Source organism: Rattus norvegicus, chromosome 6 (genome assembly GCF_021556685.1).
Source record: "Rattus norvegicus strain SHRSP/BbbUtx chromosome 6, alternate assembly SHRSP_T2T, whole genome shotgun sequence".
In the NCBI taxonomy this organism is placed as follows: domain Eukaryota; kingdom Metazoa; phylum Chordata; class Mammalia; order Rodentia; family Muridae; genus Rattus; species Rattus norvegicus.
In genome coordinates this window covers 57,075,572-57,093,053 of record NC_141539.1, presented here as the reverse complement: position 1 = coordinate 57,093,053, position 17,482 = coordinate 57,075,572, and the positions used below count along the sequence as shown (strand labels likewise).

General features: G+C 41.2%; 1 protein-coding gene across 9 annotated transcripts in view; it reads left to right on the top strand.

The window, feature by feature from the left end:
- The window catches only part of Hdac9 (histone deacetylase 9), an 863,837-nt gene that overhangs the window by 760,184 nt on the left and 86,171 nt on the right, over window positions 1–17,482 (top strand).

Here is a 17,482-nt window from a genome sequence, read left to right as displayed (position 1 = left end):
TTTTTAACCTCCATTATTTACCTAGGATTCTTGGTGCCTTGTTGTCTATGGAAAGCATATTGAAGCAGGCAACTCCGCGCAAACAATAAAATATAGATAATGCACAACTTTGCTGAAATTGAATACAGAGGCATTTTCTTGTATTAAATATCTTTAGGGTTCTTCTGGTGATGTTGCTCTCAGAGGTTCCCTCAAATAAAAGCCATTCTTCCGGTTGCAGATAAGCCTCATTTGAGGCAAGGCTGCTGACTAGTTTATTTTGAATAAAGAAACTCAAATGATACAAGACACAGGGAGAGAAACAGAGAAATAATGGAAAGAGGCCCTTCTCATTAAACCCACACAGTTCCCTCTGGAGTAGGAAAAATGCTGGGCCTTGAGTCCTTTTTTTATTCTTGCCATGAGGTGGAGGGGGTTTAACATGTCCATCTTTCAAAAATAGAAGGGACTAATCATTGTGTTCAATTTTGAAAAATTAGTTTAAATCTCCAATATCACATTGAAAAGTAGAATAAAAAAATAACAGCAATGTGGTCTCTTCTGGTTCTAACACTTCCTTTTTAGTGCCAGTCAGCTTTCACTGCTGTAATAAAATGGCCGTGATAGACAGCTTATACAGTAGGTCGGGAAGGCTTGTCTCAGGTGACAGTGTTTGAGGTTGTAGTCCTTGGGACTGTTGTTGGGAACCCGTGGTGAAGCTGTACATATGGCGGGGAAACAAGTGGCAGAGTACAACTGTTTATCTCACTGAAAGTGACAGAAAGGATGGAAGGCAGGTTGGGGATTTGGCTCAGTGGTAGAGCGCTTGCCTAGCAAGCAGAAGGCCCTGGGTTCAGTCCCCAGCTCCAAAAAAAAAAAAAAAAAAAAAAAGGATGGAAGGCACAAAGCCGGTATAATTCTTTTCAAGAGTGTGTCTTCAGTGACCTAAAAGCCTTCTATAGGCCCCGCCTTTTAAAACTCCACCTCTTCCCTATACTTCATCCTCAGGACGTCAGACCCAAGTTCTCTCAAACAGGAAGCAATGAAGCCTTCAACACTTGGAATTTACTAATACAGCTGGATTTATATAGGGTACATTTTCCTTTTCTAGCTCCCAAATAAATTTGAACATAGAACCTTCTAGCTTTCCTCTTCTTCTGCTCAAGAAGACATGTGCTTCTCTGCCAGTGTTTATTACCTAACAGAAGCAGGCACACCTGAGGTCATCAATATTTAACAATTACTCATTGGCCAACTCTTTGCTATTAATTAAGGAAAACACACAATCAGGAGAGGGGATCTCAGAATGCAGAGTACAGGAGAGGATGTCCTGAATTGTTGATGGATTTCATAACTGGGATTAAAACAAAGTGTTTATGGACTTGTACTTGCTTTAAATTAAATGAGCCACACACTGATTTCTTCTTGCTGAGGAAAAAAAATTATCTAGTAATATACAAAAATGATTGAAATGTGCATTCAGAAGCTCATAATGGGGCCCGAACCCACAAATACCATCTGGGATAACATGAACCCCAGCACCCACCTCTGAACAGCGGCATGTATCATCTTAGGGAGGCTTCAGTCTGCTGGCTGTTTTCGCTATAGAAGTCAACACCTTAACTGTGGGACCTGGGATTGCTGCAAAGCCTTCCAGAGATTCCCTGCTGCCTCTGTACTGGCTGGCTGCATGCAGATGCAGTTCCCTTCAGCTTGACAGACGGGCGATTAAAATTGAGATCCCAGTTCTCCATGCCAGACGTCATCCTCCAAGTGTGGATCCCAGAATAAAGTTGAAAATGGGGTACAAATTTGAAGTAAATTGTCACTAAACTATATGAAAACAAATGTTCGACTAAACTTTTTTCTATTCTGGCTAAACTCATTCTTGCTCGAAGTAAAATCCTGGACGATTGGATCTGAGGGCTGTTTTGAGGATACTATCATTTCAGACATCTGAAAATTTAATTCCTTGGCACATCAAATTGAATTTTTACAGTACTTTACTTTGTACTTTTGAAAAGAAAAGAACGATCAAGTCAAAACGACAATGGATTTTGTTCATTTTAAACATCTAAATAGCTGCCCGACTCTAAAAGAAAAAAAGAAAGAAAGGCTGGTTCGACATCAAAAGTTTCATCCTAAATACAGAGAGTTGATTTTACGTTAGAGAGGATTCCCAACCAGGACTGTTTTCTTCTTCATTTTTTTTTGTTATACCTATGAAAATACAACATGGTTTGGTTTGTGCTACATTTGAAAATGTTGTTTCAAAATGGAGTTTATAGGTTTTTATTTGGAATTTATATTCTTAAATCCAGAGCCAAGGTTAAGTTCCATCTAAGAAAGCAGAATACTTTGCTCTAAGCCCAGAACCCAATGTGGCCTTGAAATTATCCATTTATCTTTCTAAATATTCTGGTTCATGTCCAACTGTCTTTGTGTTATAGCTTAAGAAGTTTATATATATATATATATGTATAGGTATATAGGTGTATAGGTGTATAGGTGTATAGGAATATAGGTATATAGGTATATATGTATATATATAGTTATAGAGTTATATACCATGGCAGCAGTGCCACATCCAAGGTGATTCTTTACCTCACAGAATTCCTCGCTTTGTGGTACTGTCACTTCAGAAGATAAAAGCTCTTTAATTCAACCTTGTTTTCACAGTGGGGTGTGGCTTGCCTTTCTCTCTCCCATGTATGTCTATACTGTCTGTTTTCCTTGGGAAACAGTAGTGCACGCCTGTGGGCAGATGGCTTATGCCAGGTGAATAAGAATCTTTTTTCCTCTGGGACAAAAATGACAAGCATGTCCAGTAGATGGTGTATTATTTTTAAACCATATACAATTTTTGTTTTAATAATTTAATGGAACCCTGTACTTCTACTCTTTCCCACATAATACAGCATCCCTTTTATTTAATTCTTGAAGGAGAAATGAGGTAGCATATCTCAGAGACCCGCTTTCCCACTGTTTCCTCGATTGAGAGCTACTCTTCTACTGTTTGTAAATGCCCTCCTAGCTCCTGGGAATTTGGCTATGATAGGGAAGAAGCACGGTTTTGGACAAGCACCTGCTTCAACGGACTCAGGTGTAACTGGGAGTTACTGTCAGGGAGGAACAAGTGCTTCCTATTAGTCTCCAGAAGTCATTTTCTAAAAGGCTGGTCTCAATCCAAATAGCAAGTAGTTACAAAGGAACAAACTTGTTCGAGATGGCAGACTGTGTTGGCCCACACCATCTGCCTATAATGTCTGCATGTGTTGCATCTTGGGACTGCTATGTATGTGGATGGCTGAAGTTTCGAGTGTCCTCCATCTGTGCATTTTGCTAGTCCAGAGTTAAAAGTGAACGGGGCCAGAAAGTACATTATGATGCAAGTAACTTCTTTCTCTCCAGCTGCTCTATATCTGCCTTCAACTGCACATGTTATTTTTATATATCTCCATTTCCTCCTCACTTATAAAGACTCTCGTTGCATTTACTTGTGTTCTTCGTTGTGTAATTCTTCCTTTTCTCTAAAGGAAAGCCCATTTCAGCCTCTGGGAAAAGTCTGAGCTACCAGTTGTGGCTTACTAGTTAATCTGTAACTGAGGAGTCAGAGTCTTGACTTCTAAGGACAGAATATGTTAGCCCAAAACAAGGATGGAGAGCACAGTGTCTGTAATCTCTAATAACCAACCTTAAACTTCTCTGCTGCGTCCCTTTATACTAGGATAAAACTGGAGGAATCCGGTTGGGTATGGTGGTACATGAATTACAATCTCCACTCTCAGAAGCCAGAGGCTGGAAGGAAGCTCTCAGGAGCCTGAAGCCAGTCTACTCTGTGTGGTGAGTTCTAGATAATCCAAGGTTACACAGTGAGAACCTGTCGTAAACCACCACAAAACTCCCCAAACAAACAAGGCTCAGCCACAAAAGGACCAAGAACAAAGGGGTTGGCATTGACTCCCCAAACCTTCCCACCGTCAAGCTATCTTCTGAAGCCGCTTTCTTGGTACTATTCTGCACTGTGTTTTCAAAAACTATCCCAGTATCTGGGGTATTGTCCACACCATCTTCAAAGAAGTGAAGCTGATGATATAGATCTTTGACAGCCTTACTGCTCTGTAAATGATTTCGTTATCCATTGCTATTCTGATCACTACCACTTCCTTTCCATTTTGAACCACAGAAACAGATCTCTCAAAATAGTTTTACTAATACAAACTTGCACTTTTAAAAAAATTGTTCTTCACAATTGTGACTTCTCAATATTTTCTCTGGCTGTGAATAGCATTGAAAACATTCTATCAGTTAGGTGAGGAAGTCGTGATGTCCTTGTAACTCTGGGCCTTGAACAAAATGCCTACCCTTCTATTAACATCTACTAGATTCTAATTAGTCAGATGAATTTATTTATATCCTTGCTAGGCAAAACAGGACTAGAAGATTATTGAGTTCTTTAAATATTAAATTGAATTAAGTAAGTAAGCATGAATAGTTACTGCAAAAGAGTTCTGTGTGTGTGTCTGTGTGTGTGTCTGTGTGTGTGTCTGTGTGTGTGTCTGTGTGTGTATCTGTGTGTGTGTCTGTGTGTGTGTGTGTGTGAGAGAGAGACAAAGAGAGAGAGAGAGAGAGAGAGAGAGAGAGAGAGAGAGAGAGAAGGGCTGCAGGATTTCTCTGTCATGCTAGACAGAAACATGTAATCCTTCTACATGAGAAACCATTCCAAGCATATTCCACTGTGTCCACATAAGTTATTTCTTATCTAGAAAAAAAACAATTTAGTGAGGATCTAAAGAAATGTCATCTATAAAGAATAAATAATTCACTAGTATACGTTAACAATCTTGAATTTTATTGTTGACATCACTTCAAGCATTTAAATATGAAGTTAGATTGAATGATGACATTTAAGTACTCTCTTGGACTACAAAGCATACAACACATATACACCACAGTTTCCTTTAAGAAGGTAGAAGGTCTTATTTAAAAGTATAGAAGAATTGTCAGAAGTCCCAGAAAGCAGTTCCTGATTTTGGATAAATAGTAGCTGATTATCGGTTCAGTGCAAATCATTGCAGCGGCTGAGTGCAGCTCCTTTGCTACAGTGCATTTTTGATATGCACAGGACCCTATGCTCAACCCTTAGCAACACATCCACCAGGTGTGGCAGTGCGTGCTTATGAACCCAGCACTCGGATGTGGAAGGAAGAGGGTTAGACGTGCAGGATCATCCCGGGTTACATGCTGAGTTGGAGGGCTGGCTCAGATATATGAGATGCTGTGTCAAAGAAATAAAATAAAACAAAACAAAAGTCAGTTTACTAAGCCAAGTGCCTGCATCTCACATTTCCTTATTGTGTGCATGACTGCTTTGTAATAAATCCAGAGGATCTTGGACAGATATCATGCCTTTAGAAGAAAATAAACAATTATTTCTTTGTGGCAAGGCTACATGAGTCCTTGCCTCCTTAAGCTCTTTACATCTTGCTTTGCTATGTTGAGGGAGAAAATCTACTCTTGACATTTAATACGATGCAGAGCAAATACTTTACAGTTGTGCATTTTTAATGATTGAACTTTCTCAATACTGTCAATAAACAGGAAAAAAGCCTCACTCAAACATTTGGCGTTCAAGTCCATAGCATATTAAAAAGATATTTCACAGTGGTGAAGTGAGCTGTATCTAAAGATGTGTGAGTAGTTCAGTACAGTCAAATAAAGTAATGCGGCCTACCATGCTAACAGAGTAGAGGACAAAGCCATATGAACCTCCCTGGATCCCAACAATGAATGCCTTTTATGGTAAAAACTCACAGTCTCTCAGGTAAGATCATATACAATGGTGAAAAGCCAAAATCCTTCCTTTGAAGGCAGGAAAAGGGTAGATGATGCCATATTTGACAATTCTATTCATGCTAAGACTAGAAGTGCTTATCAGAATAAGACAGGAACTAGAAACAAAGGCCATCTTCATGAGAAAGGAGAAAGATAAAGTCTGTCTGTGTGCAGAGGATATAAATATGTATATGCATATACATACATGCACATATACATATAATCATATACATACACATACACACATATATATGATCCCAAAGAATGAAGAAAAAACTGTGAGGACCAATAAATAAGACAATGGAATTGGAGTATCCAACTATCAAAAAAGTCCATAGTGCATCTATTGACAAACTATGCAAAACATTAATGAAGAAAATAATCCCAAAGCTAGTGCCACTGGCCCTCAGATGACCACAAATTTTTACAGACTATTTCTTGACTAAAGGAGGAAACTCCTTTCATCTTGGTCGATGCTCCAACAGAAATGCCTACTGGAACTCATGGAGCATTTGTACAAGGCACTGTACTTGATGGATCTTTGCATTATCTAAATGTGTTTTCATGATTGAATAAAATAAGTTTAAAGCATGCCCTTTTGTATTTTATACTATTATTATTATTATTATCATATTTTTAGATTTTATTTCTCTGGAATCTTTAAGCAAAATTTAACAGGCATTTACACTTTGAATTTCAGAAAAATTAAGTGCCTCGTGAAATTTACAGTGCTAAAGAATAACAAAACATAACCTGATCCCCTGTCTTTTTATTTCTACCTTTGTCTACTTCCCACTAGGTGTAAAGGGTTACTAAAAATATCTCTGACATAACATGTTTAGTCAGAATTATGAAAATATCTAAAATAAAATAAAATCTTCACAGCAGTGAGTTTCTTAAGTGGATTAAATTCACAATTACGAAAATATAGAAAATAAAATCACAGCAGTGAGTTTCTTAATTGAATGAAATTCTCCAAATCAGAAAAGCAGCTCTGATACAATAAAAATAAAAGTTTGCAGGTTGTGCTCTCTGTTTGACATGAAGTTTTCTTGCAACAAGCAGTCAGAGTTTGGGGCTTTGGTTGAACACAGTTGCATGGCAGCATCTCGCTGTATTAAAGTCTCAAACAATTGCACAACCCCTGGAAAGGCATGCAAGTGAAGCGGACGTATAAGGCATTTGAAAATGTATGCCACACAGTCCACTTATGTGTAAAAACTGATGTAAATAAGCACAGATTCTTATTGATTTGATTTTGAAGAAATTGAAAGTAATGTCAGGGGATTTATTAATGTATGTTTTACTGTGAGTTGATTACTAGCTCAGACAATACTTGGCTTCCTTTTCTCAAAAGTTCCCTAAGAAAGGGCTCTAACTTTTGTTTTGATGATGACTATCAGTAAAATCATAGGCCCCACTATTAGTCTCTTTCCGTCACTGTGACAGAGTAGCCAAGAAAAGAGGTGTTTTAGAGCTTCCAGTCCATGTTTATGTATACCATTGCTATATATGGAAGCACAGCAATGGATGGAGGAAAGGATGATTGCTTACACCCTGCCCTCAGAGAGAGAACACAAGAAAGGTGCCAGGAAAAACATAGCCCTCAAGGCCATACCCAATGACCCACTCTCTCCAGTCAGGCTTCATCTTCTTGTGCTCCAATAGTCCATTGACTAAGGAGTTCACTAATGGATTAATTAATCGTGTAAGTCGTTGGTTTCTATGACCCAGTCACTTCCTTAAGCTCCCTTTCCCCCAACACTCTATTAGAAACTAAGCCTTCAATTCTTGATTCTTTAGGAAATACTTCATACCCAACCATAACAGTTTCTCTTCCCGTTCAAAAGTTGGATCAATACCCAATAAATCGGTCTAACAATTTAGTAAGTGATGTCACAGGTCTGTGCCAGTAATAAGTGAATGAATTGTAATGATGTGTCCAAGAATTACTGACCAACCTGTACGTAGCTGATATGTAATCAAGGATGAATGCGTTCCTTGCACCCAAAGGACATTTTCTCCACAGTGGTCTCCTGGGCCACAACCTCTCTGAATTGGTTTAATGGTTTCCAAACTAGCAGGCATCTGCCTCACCTGGAGAGCTTATTAGGTGTGCTGGGTCCTGTCCCAGAATTTCTCATTTAGTAGGTCTGGAAGGGAGCCTGCGATTTGCATTTCCAAGTTTCCAGGTGTTGCTGTTGCTCCTGGATCCGGGGCAATGCTTACAGAACCAATGGACTCCTTACAGAAAGAAAAGACGTGGGGCCTGGAGTTGAATGATCTGTAGTTTGGGGTCTAATTGGTTAAAGATTCAGTTTTATGTGTTTTTATTTCTATTTTCTCAACTAGAATCAATATAAATTATGTGCATGATAAGTATAGAGTCATTTTAAATATCAGTAAGATAACTCTGGAAAATGCATATATGGCATCTTAGAATGCCAAGATATGAGTGATTTTAAGCACACTAAATTTCCGGATCTTTCTTTTTTCATATGTCAGAATTCATATGTTAATATGCCTTTGTAGTCCTATGTGAAAGTTAATACTAAATTATCAAAATGTTGGAGAAATTTTAATATTTGAAAATATCCAAAACCACCTGAAACACTTAATTGTAATTATTTTTTAATGAGGGGTACTTCCTCTCTCTAGAGCTACTCCAACAGAACCTTTCAGTTTATCACATCTAATGCTGAGATTCATGGCCACAGACAAATGACTGGGAATTATGACAATTTTCAGGCCAATGGGTGTCATGACTTTGAGAGTGCTAGATATTTAATCTGTTCTGTTCAAAGAACCCCCCTCAAATTACAAACCAAGAATCACTTCCCTTTCTTTTGGTCCATGAAACCTAAACTATTATTGGACTGAATACCAATAAATTGCACTTGATTCCTTGACACAAAGAACTCTGTAGAGTTTTCTCTGGGCTTAGAATTGCTTGCATTTTAAATGCACAATATAAAAAGTTATGAGATGGTCTACAGTGCTCAAGAAAGGCAAGGTGCTGCTCTTTACCATCTTGTAAGTTAGCGACTAAAAGGGCCTGGTTAACAAACAAGAAGAAAAGTTTGAAGTCAAGGAGGCTGCGACACACTAAAAAGACGGTCCTCAAAGCTAAACAGTACAAGAAATGTCAGCGTCACAGCTGGCCCTTCTACAGAGGACCCCACAGAAGATTCCAATTTGTGCTTTCAATTTGCTGTGTTCTACAAAGGCCACACACACAGGAGAAAGGGACAAGAGTGGAATGCCGAGATCTCCAATGACCTAACCTAGATACTATCTTGTTGAGAATGGGCACAGAAGGCTGGTAAGCCACAGTACAAAGCCCAGTACTTGAGAAAACAGAGCACTCGTGCTCTAGGACTGTCCCATCGCCCTCCTTGGGCCACACAGCGTCAGAAGAATGTGTTTCCCTGAGGCTGCTCACAGCAGTGCTGTACTTGGTGGCATTCCTCTTGTTGAAATTTTTATGTGCAGAAGTCACCAGAAATTTGTCACTGTCACCTAGGCCAAAACTGATACTGTCAATGTGGAAACCCAAGAACAGTTTTACCCATGTTTCACCCTCTCCAAGCATGATCTGCAGAAGCCCAGACACAAGGGAGATCCTGCATGCACGGGGAGAGAAAGGCAAAGTTTCAGAGCCACGCTAGGTCAGAGGGCTGAGCACTCCCAAATTTTACCGCAAATCAGAACTAACATTCTGATGTTTACTCGTGGAGAAGTGCAATTTATTTCTATTAGAACTAATTACATTCATTCCCATAGGGAACCTGGAGAAATAACTGATATGATATATGATAGACAATAAAGTACGATCCCCATTTAAATTTGTTTACTCCATCTCTTGAAGTCATCTGCTATAAGGACATTATTATTAGATCATCCCAGAAGAAGTTGTATGGATTCAACTGGAATATAAGTTCATAGGTCTCTCAGTATCACTTCTCAATGTGTGGAGTTTTTCAGCACAATGGTATTTCTTGTGTAAAGCAGCTATAATCTAATAAAGCAAAATGGAAAGGCCTAGGATGGGAACCATGAAGTGCACAAGGTCTGCTTTACTACAAGGCTTGCTTGCATTTGTAGCATACCTAATAGTATGATCTGTACTGAAATGGCTACACGTTTTCTATGGTTCACTCTGCTTTGGTGAAAACTCTCAGCAGGAAAGGATACTTATTTTCCAGGCTGTGTTATTGTGCCACTGATGACCCATCTCCGAGCCCCTCCCCCAACACACAGCTTAATATTATTTTCCTATAGCAATGTGCACTGTCCACTTCTTACCATGGTGGGCCTCTTTCCCCCATCCACCCTAGGCTGACATCTTCAGTTCTTCCTTTATTATGCTCCAGCCTGTTGAGCCCCGCTGTATCTCCCAGCAGAACAGTTGGACACAGTCTACCCAGGGATCAGCTCCTATCCAGAACCCTTTCTCCCGCTTCTCGTCTCTGCTGACATACATTGGTTAGCTATCTTTTTAGACAAGGTCTTACTGGGTAGCTCTGGCTGATCAAGAATTCCCTACAAAAATCAGGTTGGTATTAAACTAATTAATTATTTTTTCCTTTAATTTAATTAATTTATTTAGATGGTAGGTTTATTCTTTTGAGACAGGGTTTCTTTATGTAGCCTTGGCTGTCCTAGAACTAGTTCTAACAGACCGCGTTGGCCTCAAACTCAGAGATCCATTTGCCTCTGTCCCCCAAGCACTGGGACTAAAGGCGTGCGCTACCACTGCCCAGCATTAATTAATTCCTTAAAGCTGGCTCCACGGAGTCTTTCTTTAGGCCTTGTTGAGGATGTCTTTCCAATTGTGTCAGCTTAGACAAAGTATCTTGCCTGTTTAGTGAGCCTTAATCACTTGAATTTTCTTCCACTCAAATGAAATTATCTGTTGCATAGGTTTGTGAAGATTAGAAGAGGTTAAGGCTCATCGGTCTGGAAAGGTGTCATTTAGCAAACACACAACAAACACCCACTACGGCTAAGCTGTCCCAATACTTCCATGTGCCTCGGGAATGCCTTAGAGCATAACGCATCCCACTCTCCTGCACTGCACTTATTATCTATGTCTAGCTTAGTGTTGTTTTCGTTTGTTTGCTTGTTTGTTTGTTTGTTGTGCAGGGAAGAGATCCCAGGGCATTTTAAGCAAATGCTCTGTCATGTAGGTCCAATCTCAGGTTTTAATGAGACATTGTTTTGAGAGATGTATTACTAAGTTAATCAGGTTGACTTTGCACTCACTATATAGACCAACTGGATTCCACCTTACAGTCCTATTATCTCAGCCATGTAAGTAGCATGAATTATAGACATGGCCTCTCACACTGACCAGGTTTGTGCCTTGATAACAACCTGTTTGCCTATTTTAAAATGCTCAAGTTAGAAGCCAGTGCTTTGTACACACTGAGCAAATACCCTACCAGTGACCAACTAACTTCTCAATCCGCAGCCATGGACCAGTTAAATGCTTCAAAATAACTTACAGGCCAGATAAGGAATAATTAGCTACTGGTGACTGAAGACTCAACTGTCTGAGTTCGCAGTTATGAAACCTCTGTCTATCCACGCATAACTCTCAGAATTTTGCATAAAAGAGAGTCAGCCTAGCTGAACCAGCACATGTAAATAGTGAAGGCTAGGGATAGCCCCTCCACACAGCAGACTTCTTCATTTGGTAAACATGATCGTAGACATGTGAAAGATGTCCATATAGGAGAAAGGGGCCTCTTTTTACAGCTCAGGATATAAAGAAGGAATAACAGAGAGGGGGTATGTCCTTGAGACTGGGATTATCCCGTGGCCAGCGTAATTCATGGCCTTCCCAAAGTGGCTTTCTGAAACTATAAAGTAAAGATGGCTCCTGGAGTCTATCAAAGACATTTCATGTGTATGTGCATGCATGCGTGTATGTATATCTCTCTGGCAGCGCTGTCACTTGATTTTAAATGAAGGCTGAAAAGGAAAGATGAAAGGATTGGTCAGGGAAGTGAGAGGCAGGCAAAGATTCTGCAGGGGCAGACTGCCAGGCCCAGGTAACAGCGCAGGATTTATTGTACTTAGCGACCTCCTCCCAACTCTGACCTTGTGGTATTTCGGTGAGTCTCTCTGATCTGTCTTTCACAGTGCATACTTGTAATATCTACTGGTCCCTTTAGACTTTATTATCTCAGGTTCAAAGTAGGTTGCAAGCTCTGTTCGCTTGTTTGCAGTTATCTGGGTCCACTCTAAAGAGCTTTCGGATTTTACTTTTAGTTAAAAATGTTCCCCTTCCCCATAGCACTGTCACGAACTGCAGTCTCCTTTTTGCTCTACTGCGATTGTCTAAATAAGGCACCTAGAAGAGTCCCTAAAACCATCTCATGGCCTAAGTAGCCAGCAGAGGGAATCTTTTATTAAATGGAGCTAATTTCACTGAAGTGCCTAAAGAAAATGGGAGTGTCTGCTACTTGGGGCTGTTCCAGGAAGGTCGCCTGCTTCTAAAAGCTGCATTTCATTAAGGATCTGTGATGGTCACTGGAACTTTGCCTGTTGTTTTACTCAGTAGTCTCTTGGGGACTATTTGGCACTAGGGTGCAAAATGAGCTCAGCAATTAGGGAAAGACACCACTGCAGGCACTCGAGTAAATCACTGAGCAACAGACTTCACAGAGGGTAAGTACCAGGCCAGTGTAATAGCCAAGGATGCTGGGGAGTCTGGCTTCTCTTCTTTCCAGGGTATTCTGGTCCAGCTCCTGCTGTCATAGCCTCCAGGGGTGCTTTCAGGTATTTGGCAAGTAGAAAGGCAATTTCAACCAACTTCTCAGGCCAACAGAATTGATCCCCAAATGTTTAGAACATTCACCCCCTGAAGGTGGAAACCTCTCGCACACTAGCCATGTCTGTTTGTCTAGTCTGGCTCTAGAGATATCTGCACGCAAAGCAGATACTGGCGGAGTAAGAAGCTGGCAGGGTCTGGGTGGTGGACGCACTTCCTCTGGGGTGTGTGGACACTTTCAGATATCTGTTTGATGACTCCGATGTAGGGAAGAGAGGACATGAACAGTAACTCTTTACTTGCACCCACATCTGTGATCCTTACCGCAGATTCTCCTAGGTTGAATAACCTATTTTACTCCCAGGAGTGGTAGAAAACAATTAGAGGAAAAGATCTGCTCCCTGTCCTACAACCCTGTGCCCCTTGACCTCTGCAAGGAGAGGAGAGGCAAACCACAGCAAGTTCAAGGCCAGCCTGCCCACACAGCAGGGCCAGTTGAGGCAATCCATGGATACATAATAAACTCAGAAAAAGAAAAAAGAAATGAGAAATAAAGGAAACCACACGGACCTGCACTGCGGTGTTAAGGACTAAGAAACAGCAGACGGTGTTCTTTCTGGCCTTCTGTCCGGCACTAAGAATCTACCTGTTTAAAGAACCCTGTCTGGCCATCTTCAAATGGAAAAGGAAGTGTTTGGCTCATTAATACAGCCTTGCAAAATTCTCCCTCGAGAGTAACAAGAGGCACAAGACTGGTAATGAATGCTTCTAGTGTAGAATAAAGTCAATCACTCCTATTTATTCTTGGGAACAAGAGCTTCAGATGAGCAGCTTTACTATGACGAACAGATCCCGTTTATAGAGCAGGAAACAAGAGCGTAAAATGGTAAGAAACAGCCAGAGGTATGAACAGCTGGAGTCTTCGACTGGAAGATATTTCCTATTCATGCTCAGATGACAAACTGGCCTTACAAACAAGATCTCTCTCTCTCTCTCTCTCTCTCTCTCTCTCTCTCTCTCTCTCTCTCTGACATTTCCACTGATATTTCTTCTGTCCCAGAGTGACGTCCTGTATAGAGAGAGCATACATTTCTCTCCCCCTTGAAGAAGCCAAACCATGCAGTAATAACTTGGTCCCAGAGCACAACTTACTCCCATCATCTTCTCTCACAGGGACTTATTAAAGGTTAGAGAAGGACATACAGCATGGGGAAACGGGAGTGACGACGGCACAAGCAGAAATCTACACGGGGTTATTGTGCTGGCGTATCATATAGCTAAACTGCTCTCGAGACTCAGACATAAGGACTGCTTTGGCCACAGCACGAGTTCAAGACCAACAACTGAAGTGAGATTGTTCCAAAATGTAAAAAAGTAACAGGAAGGCTCAGTGATCAAGTGCTTACTTCCCTTGAGAGATCATTGGTTTAATCCCCATGTTATGGGCAGGAGTGTCAGGAGATACAGAAGGCAAACGACGGGGGATCACATTTTGAGCTGTTCATACAGAGCTATGAAGATCTGCACAGGATGGTCGATGGAACTAGGTTTTTGAATTGAAATATGGGGTACCAATCAGAAGTTGCTTACCCTGCTATTCATATCTTTCCTTCACCTGCGTAGGGGTCATCAGATGGTTGAATCTAAGAAGCTGGTTTATACCAGACCCTCGTTTGTTTTAAAATACCATTATTATTCTACTGTCTCCAGCCTAGTTGGTTCTTGCTCCTCAGAATGGCTTCCTCTTGTTTTTTATCTGGAGTTGAATGTTGAATGCCTACACAGAGTTCCAAGTGGGTATAAAGATTGAGACAACAACAGGATTATCCTTGTTGTTGTCTGTGCGACTCAGGCAATGACAACAGAAAGCCACACTTCCAACTTCAGTACCCAGCAACTGTGTCCTTGCCTTTCTTTTCACTGTGATGGGGACAGTGGTGGAAAGCAGAGATAATGCTGAACACTGCACACAGTGGAGGTAACCTCTCACTTGAGGGACATTGTTTGTAGAGCTTCACCGTTGTCCTTTGCATAATGGGCTCTAGGAGGGGGAGCTAATTGAAAACTTAGCTTCCGTCCTCATGAATACCATGGGTTGTGATGGTGTTTTGAGTGAGTAAATCGAGCCAAAAAGAAAAATGCCGAGTCAGTCCTCTTGCAGATAGGCTTTGCACACCTTCTGTATGCCCAATGAAATGGTAGATTGGGAGGAACATCACTCTGAAAATAAAAACTAGAAAAATGTGCTCTCCTGCAGTTTACATTTAGATTACTGATGGAGGACTCATTGGTTACACGGGGACATTTACGTTAAAACTTCAATTATTTCAAAGACTTGGTAGCGATGAGAAGTATCTGTTGCCACATTAGAAATTACAGGTGCAGAACACTGTGCCTCATTGAGGAAAGGTCTTTTGGAGGAATCTGGTGACTAAATCCTAAACAGAATGAATAAACATAATTCGATAAATCTTGTCGTTCAGGTAACGAAGACCAAAGCAAGAATACAGTCAGGTTATATTAAGGAAGTGAGATTCATGACTTTCCAATGGTGATGAGAGATGACTCCATCCACAGATGACATTTGCATGAAAAGCTGAAGAAGATGAGACAAGAAGATGGAACCACCAGAGAAAGGAGCCGTTTAGACTTAGAAAGGCAAGAGCAGAGAGCCAGAGAGGACCATGCTCTAGGAACAGGAGCAAGCATGAGGTGGGGTGACAGAGAGTGGTGAGAGGGAGGTACACTCAAGTTTATTGTAAAGGTCACTGGGACTGGAGAAATGGCTCAGTGGCTAAGAGCACTGACTGCTCTTCCAGAGGTTCTGAGTTCAAATCCTAGCAACCACATGGTGGCTCACAGCCATATGTAAGGAGATCTGATGCCCTCTTCTGGTGTGTCTGAAGACAGCTACACTGTGTGTGTGTGTGTGTGTGTGTGTGTGTGTGTGTGTGTGTGTGTGTGTGTGTGTGTATTAAAAAAGAAAAGGTGACTGGGACTTGACCAAACTCCATTAGGGTCACCCAGAGTGAGTGCTGACTTCAGGGGTGGGGTCCATGTACTGCATACGGAAGAGTTGCTGATGGCCTGATCAGGAAGATGTGTGGAATCAGATTGACTATGATAATCAGGTGTTGATCTTTGAAAATGCCAGATTTAAGATCTGCCTTGAATAACTGAGTGGATATGTCAAGAAGGCAATTTGGATGCGTTTTGAGTTCAGGATAGATCTTAAGCCAAACAATGTTATACGCCCTGCTGAGATCACTGAGGGGGTAAGTGCAGGCCAAGAAGTGACTTAGAGATGGAGACTAGGGGAAGTTATACCTTAACATTACAGCATCCACAGACAGAGCCCACAAGAGGGTGGAGTCTTACTGGCAGCGTGCAACCTTCTGCCACCTGATAGAAGCAGACCATTTTTAAACAGGTTCTGTCAAGAGGTGTTAATGGATCTGGTATGATAAAAATTGACCATTAAACTTACTATCGGGAAAGCCAGTCCTGACCACAACAGCTGTTTGGTGGAGGAAACGTCTAGTTACAAAAGAAGAAAAGAACAGTGGACTACACATTTAAACTACTATGAGGAATTTTGCTCTAAAGGGAGCAGATACGTGGAACAGTGAGCAGAGGCAGTTGAGTTGCCCAATGAATGTTTTAAAATTAATGTTAGCTAAATAGTAACATATTTATAGGTTGCTTTCAGTGGCCTACTATAAAAAGAAGACTGATATAGCTGTGGATACAGAGGAGTATTGCTGTAGGATTGTCCTTGAACTCGTGAGGGTGGCAAGAGCCCTGTTGAAGGTGGAAAACTTGGCCATGGGTATTGGAGAATCTGTACTAACAGTGGGAAATGCAAAATACATGGTCCAGATGACAGATAGCCTGTCTGTAGTGGATACAATGATTGGCAGTAGAGGAAATATACTTCTGATTAGGTTCTGTCTCCGTAAATAAGGATGTGATTATTGTGAATTAAAGTGGGGAGGAAAATTTGAACTTTTGAAAAAAGAAGATATTCATAACCCAGTTGAATTATGTTTAAGATGAAGATGTGAATCTACTAGGAAAAAAAATGTCCTGGAACAACCTTACGGGCCAGTGTAAGTTTCACGGACAGTGCAAAGTCAGACTAGTAATGTGATTGCCACCGGCCATGTTCAGCTGGGGAGACCAGGTGCCTGTTAGGTAGAGCGTTGAATGCAACCAGGAATGTGAATGCACAAAAGTGGTAAGGAGCCACTTCCAAGAGGACTTTAAACTTGACTAAAGAGGGGAGGCAATGAGGAGGATATGGGAAATGAGAAGTTGGTGGGATTCTGAGGAGATTAAACTGTGGAGAAATGCAGACACAGAAGAGCCTCAGGTACCTGGCCAGTTGCACAAAACAGCAGAAAGCCAGCTGCCGGAGCCAAGGAGGGAGTGCCTGGATCACCCAGTGTTCTTGGTTGGGGTGACACATCTGAGACCCCAGCTAAGCCTGGCAAGGGGAGACTGCAAGAGCGTGAAGGGACTCGTGGGTTGTGGATCCTGACATTCCTGCAGCCATGGCAACAGAGTCGGAACTAGAAAGATGGGGGGCACTGGTGAGGAGCACGGGACGCAAGGCGGATGTTAAGGAAGAATGCGGACGATGACGGGTGAAGATATCCCAGTCCATGGAGTTTAGATTTTACTGGGTCTGCAAACATCTTCAGGAGTTTTATATCTTCCTGATTCGAGACGTTGTTGGTGAGTTACAACTAATCGTCACTTAAATTTAATATCAGAAAATGATAGGACAGTTCATCCTGTTACTCCAGCAGGAACTCTGTGTCTTTTCCCCCCTGTGGGGCTGAACAGTGAAAGTTTGCACTCTAGCTGAGGCTCTTCTTGTTCTCCCCA